The sequence below is a fragment of the Marmota marmota genome, unplaced genomic scaffold (genome assembly GCF_001458135.2).
Source record: "Marmota marmota marmota unplaced genomic scaffold, marMar, whole genome shotgun sequence".
NCBI lineage: Eukaryota > Metazoa > Chordata > Mammalia > Rodentia > Sciuridae > Marmota > Marmota marmota.
Window position 1 is genome coordinate 68,033,104 of NW_025999900.1, and position 6,440 is coordinate 68,039,543.

A 6,440-nucleotide genomic window follows, 5' to 3' on the forward strand; every position below is an offset into this window, starting at 1 on the left:
GCCCCGCCCCCCAGCATGGGTGTGGGGGAGAGGGGAGGTGGGCTAGGGTCAGAGAGCCACTGTTCCCTCCTCATCTGTAGCCCAGGAACTTGGCCAGCCTGGTCACCCTCCCTCTTTCAGGCTGTGCCCTCTCCACTGTCCAGCAGGCAGGAGACAGAGCCACACGCTCTGCGCCCACCCTGCGTGTCCATCCTGGGGCCTCCTCGTCCTCTCCTCCCAACCTGCTCCCCCAGACTCCCCCAGGCTGCTTGCTGCGGCCCAGGAGTTTGTGTCCCTCACCCCCTTGGGCTGTGGGGCTCACACCCTGCCACTGGAAGGTGCCCACCCTGGCCCTCAGGCCATGGCTGAGGGGCCCCTTGTGTGTGGTCACTGCCCTCTGCTGGGGCAGCCACCTGGGGCCGGAGCTTCTCCCCCTTAGCAGCGAGTCATGACTGTCCACGGGGTGGGTGGCCGAGGTTCCGGGCTGTGCAGGCCCAGTCCCCTGACAATTCCTGGCCTGTGAGGGGTGAATCCCGTGGCTTATCTAGCATCTCGTGACATTAGAACTTGGCAGCAGCAGGGAGATCCTGGTGGCAGGCCCTGTGCCAGGCCCTGAAGGCCCATGCCCTGGGTCTCCCTGGGGGGGCCAATAGGGGGCGCCACACAGATGTGGTACCAGCCCTGATATCTCTAGCATTGACTGGGTCAAGCACCGTGTCATGAAGACAGTTGGCCCCTGGGCCTTCTGGGAAACTGAGGCAGCGTGAAGACCCCCCATCCCTGATTGTTGAGACCAAGTCAGAAAGATTTCAGCCACGTCGCTCAGAGTAACAGGAATGAGTTTACTGAAGGAATAGGAAAGGGAAAGGGGACACTCCCAAGAGATACAGTGGGTCCTCAGAGAGGAGAGGAACATTGTGCCTCTCCTGCACTCCAGCTTTATTGGGGATCCCTGGGAAGAGTGTCCCACCCAGAGTGTCCCACCCAGGTCCCCCTCTTGACTTTGACAGATAGCAGGAAGACATCAGATTTTAAGTCCCCATTGCCATGACCACTGTAGGTCACCTGGCCCACACTGACTGGTTCTAATTGGATTCTTAACCATATATTCTTGCAGACTCTATGGTTAGGAGGAAGTACCCTTATCTCCCAGAGTTTCAGGATCTGGTCAGCTTCAGGGTGACTTGGGTTCCTCCCATCGACATTATTTTGGGCCTGCATTTCTCCTGCAGTTAACAGGTACTTTCCTGAGGAATGTGACATGGCCTGTCACCAGACCAGGCTGGGCTGCAGGCAAATGGCTTCTTGGAAAAGAAAGCCCGTGGGGGTCAGCACCGTGGACCATCTACAGAATCCCTCTCTCACCTCGTGTCCTGACCCTGCTCCTCTGTCTGGCCCCTAACAGTGCAAGGTCGTGCATGGGTACTGCTGGGCCCAGGGGTGTGGCTCCTGGCCATGCACTGAGGCCACTCAGGCCCTAGCTCCAACAGCTCTCAGAAGATCTGGACACCTCTCCTTCCCAGTGGACAGTTCCCATCAAGTCCAGAGACTTATCTGCCAAGAGCCCAGGAGGCTCCCGGCAGAGGGTAGAAAGGTCTGGGAAGCTGCAGGCCATACCTGGGTGCAGAGCCTCAAGATGCCCAGGCAAGGCCATACCACCTGGGCTGCAAGGCCACAGGGCACCCAGGCTGGGCTGTCCAGTCGCTGTCATGATAGCAATGAGGAGGACCAGTCTCACTTGTCCCCCCTGCCTGCCCCGCCTGCCATCTCAACGTGAAGTCCCCCATCCCTCTACAACCTGCGTGGATGGAGAGGGGTCACTATGCTCATCTGGAATCAACAGCCCAGGTCAGAGGCCAGCAGGGGGCCCTACCAGGCTCTCAGCTCTTCCTAATGAGTCTCCCGACCTGCGCCCAGCAGCCGTGTGCACAGGGGCGGGGCAAGGCCACACCCCCTGCCCTGGTCCTCATCAGGCTCAGCAGGAGCCTCCTCTGGCCAGGGGCAGGGTCCTGCCTCTAAGAGCCCTCGTCCTCTGCAGCCCACGAGGCCAAAACGCAGGCTTGGTGGGGCAGAGAGGAGCATGCAGGGGTGCCCACTGGGCACCCGCAAACACGCCCTGCTCTGCCCACCAAGGCGCCTGAGCCCTGCACAGGGGACAACTCTGGTGTGAGAACTCAGGGTGTGTGCTGTGTGCAAGCCCAGCTGGGAGCAGCCAAAGCCAGGCCCCCTCAGTGGGTCCTCAGGCCCAGGGACCAAGGGCAGGGGGCAAGGGCACCCGCCACGGGGCCCAGGTCCACTGTCCCCCAGGCTGGACCCAGAACCCACCCTGTGATTGCCCCTATAGCCAAAAGGACCCCACACCGCCCCCTCTGCAGGTCAGGGGACAGACGGAGACCCCTGCCCTGGCATTCCCTGCCTGCTCCTGCGGCCCCCAAGGCCCAGCCGGAGAAACAGCTGTCGCGGCAGGTTTCGGGGCGTCTCGGTTATGGCTTATGTACAGCCCCCCAGGCAGCCAGCTCGAGGGAGGCACTGACTTCATAAATAAAATTTATCATTGTAATTATGGCCCCTGTAGAGAGCCGAGGACATTTACGGCCTCTTGGAAGTCATGAATAATTTAGCAGGAGCGAAAGGGGCCCTTTTGTTAGTGCCAACGGGGTCCAGTGCTTCCTGCTAGCCCAGGCTGAGCGGGACGTCGGGCCTCCCACTCTGGCCAGGCGCTGCTGGCATCCTGGCCTCCTTAAGGGCTGGCTCTGCAGGGGTGGCCAGACACAGCCCTAACTGTCAAAGGTCCCTGCTTCAGTCAGAATGATGAGCTGCCCGCTCCACAGTAGAGGGAGTTGACCCCATGGCCAGTGGTGATCAAGCAGGACCCTTAGCTGAAGTTGAAAGCCAGAAAAGTGCCACAGCTCTGGCCGTGTGCCAGGCAAGCCACGGGGCAGCAGGGAGAGCAGCAGGCACATGCTCCCCGTCCTGAGTGCCCTCCCATACCGTGCACTGCCCCTGAGAGTCCTCAAGGCAGCCTTATCCTTTGCCTGCCCAGTGGCAGAGGACTCACTGCCCACTATCTGAGATCCTTCCCTTGGCCAGTTCTGGGGTGGATGCTCCCCACCCCTGCCCTACAGAGGGATGTGGAGCCATGGGTCCCAACCCAGGCCCACCGCCTGCTGGGATGGTGCCTCTGCCCTCCAACCCAAAGCCTACGCTGTCCCACTTCCTCCCCCTCCTTCTCTCCTGGACCCCAACCCTCAGGCTACACTCCTCCCACCCACCAAGGTATGCTGGTGGGCCCACTTGTGACCAGGTGGCCATGGCCGGTGGTGACTTTTGGCCCCTTGTCCCTTTGGGCCTGGTGACTGGCAGTGAGAGTCCTCTCCCTTCTCTTCCAGCCCCAGGGGCCCTAGGACCCCATCTACCAGCCCCAGCTCCATCCCTGTCCTCACACCAGAGGGTCCACTGCTCTGCAGAGACCTCCATGTCCTCTGGAGACCTCTGTGTGCTCTGTCCCTGGGGCTGGCTTGCTGCCCCAAAGGAGACTTGAACAGGAAACCCCTCCACTGAGGGGTGCAGGCTGGTGTGGGACTCCAGTCACTCCCCCCGCACAGGGGACAGCTTGGGTCACCTGGCTGGACAGTGGCAGAGTCAGGACCAAATCTGGGGCTCCTCATCCTTGATGGTGTGGCTGCCCAGGCATGGGAACCCTTCTCTGGCTGCGGGCAGGCCTGAAATGGCAGGGCCTGGCCCCTCACCCATCCCTGGCACAGAACAGGGGCATCTCTGAGTGTCTGTGTGCACCCTGAAGCTCAGACCCACCCTGAGGAGGCCCGGTGGTGTCCTGATCGAGCAGGCATCGGTGGAGGGCACAGGGCAAGCCTTATCAGATGGGGCTGGGGATACGGCTGGCGGGGACCACAGGGCTCAAGGGCATCAAGAGCTGCTGGGCCTTTGTGGGCATAATAAATCACCCGGAGCAAATGGCCACGGGACAGTGGTGGCATTCCCTTTCCAGAGAGAGCAGGCAGTAGGCAGCTTCCAAGGCCTGGGCCAGCCCTTCCTTCTCTGGTCAAAGGACAGGACAGGAAGGAGCTGCCCAGAGCTCCCCGCTCTGTGCCCAGTGGGAACAGCTCCGACTTTGGTGGGTCAGAGCTGAGCCGGGATCTGGGCTTTGTTGGCGTCAAGACCTTGGTCCTCCTACATGTCCCTGCTGCATAGGACTCCCTCTGCCCCCACCCTCCTAGGCTCCTAGGCGGTCTCCCTGGAACAAGGGTCAGTAAGTCATCCTGGGCCAGCTGGACACCTGGTCTTTGTGAATAAAGCTTTATTGGGACACAGACATGCCAGATCCCCATGTCTGAGGGCAGAGTTCAGTGTGGCCCAGGGAGCAAGGAACTGACCACCTGCCCTTACAGGGGAAGTTGCACCTGCCCCAGGGTTAGCCAGGGAGTGCCCCCCCCCCAGCACCCCTGCATGGGCATGGGTGGTACGTCCAGGCATCTGTGGCCATTGTGGCCCCTGGTGGCCTGGACATCGTCCCTCCCCTCACCCTGCCCCTCCCATCCTGCACACCCAGGCTCAGGGATCCCATAGCTGTACCTAAGCAGGATATGCCTCCAGGGAACATTATGAGACAGGTGTCCCCACTGTCCTTCGACTATCCCTCAAAACAGTTGAACCCCATAAGTCACCCAGAGGTCTGCCCACTTGCCGACCTCATGCCTGTGGCAGCCCACAAAGCCCCCCTCAGATCCAATTCCCCCGGGGATGCCATGCTCACCTGCAGATGGGGCTACTGAGCAGCAGCCACTGAGCCTGAGCCAGCACCTCCTCCTGGCTGTGTGACAGTAGGTGGGTTGCCTGGCCTCTCTGAGCTGCACTTTCCTCATATAGATGAGGAGCCAATTACACCTGCCAAGCAGGGCAGCTGCAAGCAGCAGATATAAAGGAGAACCCTGTGTGCCCCACTGGGCAGACCCTGGACACTGGTCCCCTCACTCCCACTGTGCCTCCCTGGCCCAGATGCTGTTCCTCCTGCCAGGCACTACTGGGACTCCGACAGCATGCCCCAAACCCTCAGCTTGGGACTTGTCCTTTGCCCTTTTCCCCTGAAACCTCAGGGCTTGGGGCCATGTGGGGCAGAGGAAATGGGCCCAAGGGGGCTCCTCCCGAGCCCAGGGCTCCGCCCTGCAGCAGGGCACACGACCCTCACTTATCCACTCATTCAAGCCCTGGGCTTTCTGTAAGCTACACAGCTCTGGAGCTAGCCTGGGAGAACACATTTGGGCCAAGGGGGAGGGAACAGTGGCCCTGACCCCTGGCCTTGTCTGCAGGCCTGGCCTGCTGTCCACCAGGGGCCTGGGGAACAGCCACCTCCCACCCAATCTGAGGCCAGAGGCCTATCCTCGGGTTGTTGCTATTCCTGCCAAAGGGGAGAGGTGACCGCAGCTCAGCCCTGGAGAGCTGGACAGACTCCACAACAGAGCAGAGGGGCCAGGCTCAGGGACGCAGCTCGCACCAACTGGGTCCTGTGGATAAGCCGGTGGCCCCTCCAGGCCAGAGCCAGAGGGAGGCAGCAGGCCCTTCACCTGTGTGCCCTGCGGGGCCGCCCTTGGCCCCCCTCCTCAGTGGGCAGGAGGGGCTCTGCCATCCCTGACACAGCGGACACTGCTGGCACCTGCAGAGCAGGGCTGATTCTGAGCTACGAGGACCCCGGAGGGAGCCAGGTGAGAGAGCCAGCTCCGGGAGCAGGCGGACGCAGCTTCCTGCTCAGGAACAGATGATGGTGCAGGCCAGGAACCCGCAGGGTGGACAGCAATCAGAGGCAGGGGCTAGCAGGCCACCTCCCCTTGCTTTCCACCCAAGACTGAGGGGCTCCCTAAAGGGGACAGTTCAGGAAAACCAGGGCTGGTGGCCCCAGAAACACCCAGCTCCTCTGAACCCCATCTGCACGGGGAACCGGAGAGTGGACTCAGGGACATCCTAGCCCCTGGTGTTCTGAGACTCCTGGGCCGCCAGGACTGGCCCAAGGCTGTGCCTTTCATCTACACCCCCAGCCTGTGCCCTTCACCCACACCCCCAGCCTGTGCCCTTCACCCACACCCCGCCCGAGCCTCGGGCATCTTGGGGAGGCGGGAGGCAGCCCGTTGGAGGCCGAAGCTGGATAAGGACCTCTCAGCCACACAGAGGCTCCAGCTCCCCTGGATGGTGGGAGCTGCTCCAGGCCAGCCCTGCTCCCTGCCCCCCGAGCCAGGGCCATTAGGTGTCTGAGTGAGCGCAGCCATGGACAGAGCAGCCAGGGGCCCTTTTGAGCGTGTGTCTGGGGAGCTGCCTGCGGGTTCGGCCTCCCTGGGAGCCCTGTGCCCCGCGCCCCAGCTTGGCCCCCCACCTACAGAGAGAAGGTCAGTGGGGCGTCCCTGGCTTCCTGTTTCTTCCCAGCGGAGCCAAACTGCTTAGGTGACTGGGAC

At 61.9% G+C, this 6,440-nt stretch overlaps 2 protein-coding genes across 12 annotated transcripts in view; one reads left to right on the top strand and one right to left on the bottom strand.

Moving 5' to 3' along the window:
* The window catches only part of LOC125615383, a 22,036-nt gene that overhangs the window by 12,311 nt on the left and 3,285 nt on the right, over positions 1-6,440 (bottom strand). The window contains exons 2-3 of one of the 4 annotated variants that reach the window (XM_048799445.1): positions 4,754-4,900; positions 3,602-3,734 (exon numbers count right to left, since the gene is read on the bottom strand). The exons of 1 other annotated variant lie outside the window; for it this stretch is intronic. The gene's annotated coding sequence lies outside the window, so the exon portion shown is untranslated. Of the gene's footprint in view, positions 1-3,601; positions 4,901-6,440 lie in introns of all 4 variants that reach the window. 2 more of the 4 variants (XM_048799444.1, XM_048799443.1) reach the window with 2 other exon arrangements.
* CUNH14orf180 (chromosome unknown C14orf180 homolog) overlaps positions 5,562-6,440 on the top strand; it is a 10,603-nt gene continuing 9,724 nt past the window's right edge. For 4 of the 8 annotated variants that reach the window (XM_048799447.1, XM_048799454.1, XM_048799452.1 and 1 more), the window contains exon 1: positions 5,562-5,699. The gene's annotated coding sequence lies outside the window, so the exon portion shown is untranslated. Of the gene's footprint in view, positions 5,700-5,729; positions 6,375-6,440 lie in introns of those variants that run through there. The other 4 variants (XM_048799455.1, XM_048799458.1, XM_015488787.2 and 1 more) reach the window with 4 other exon arrangements.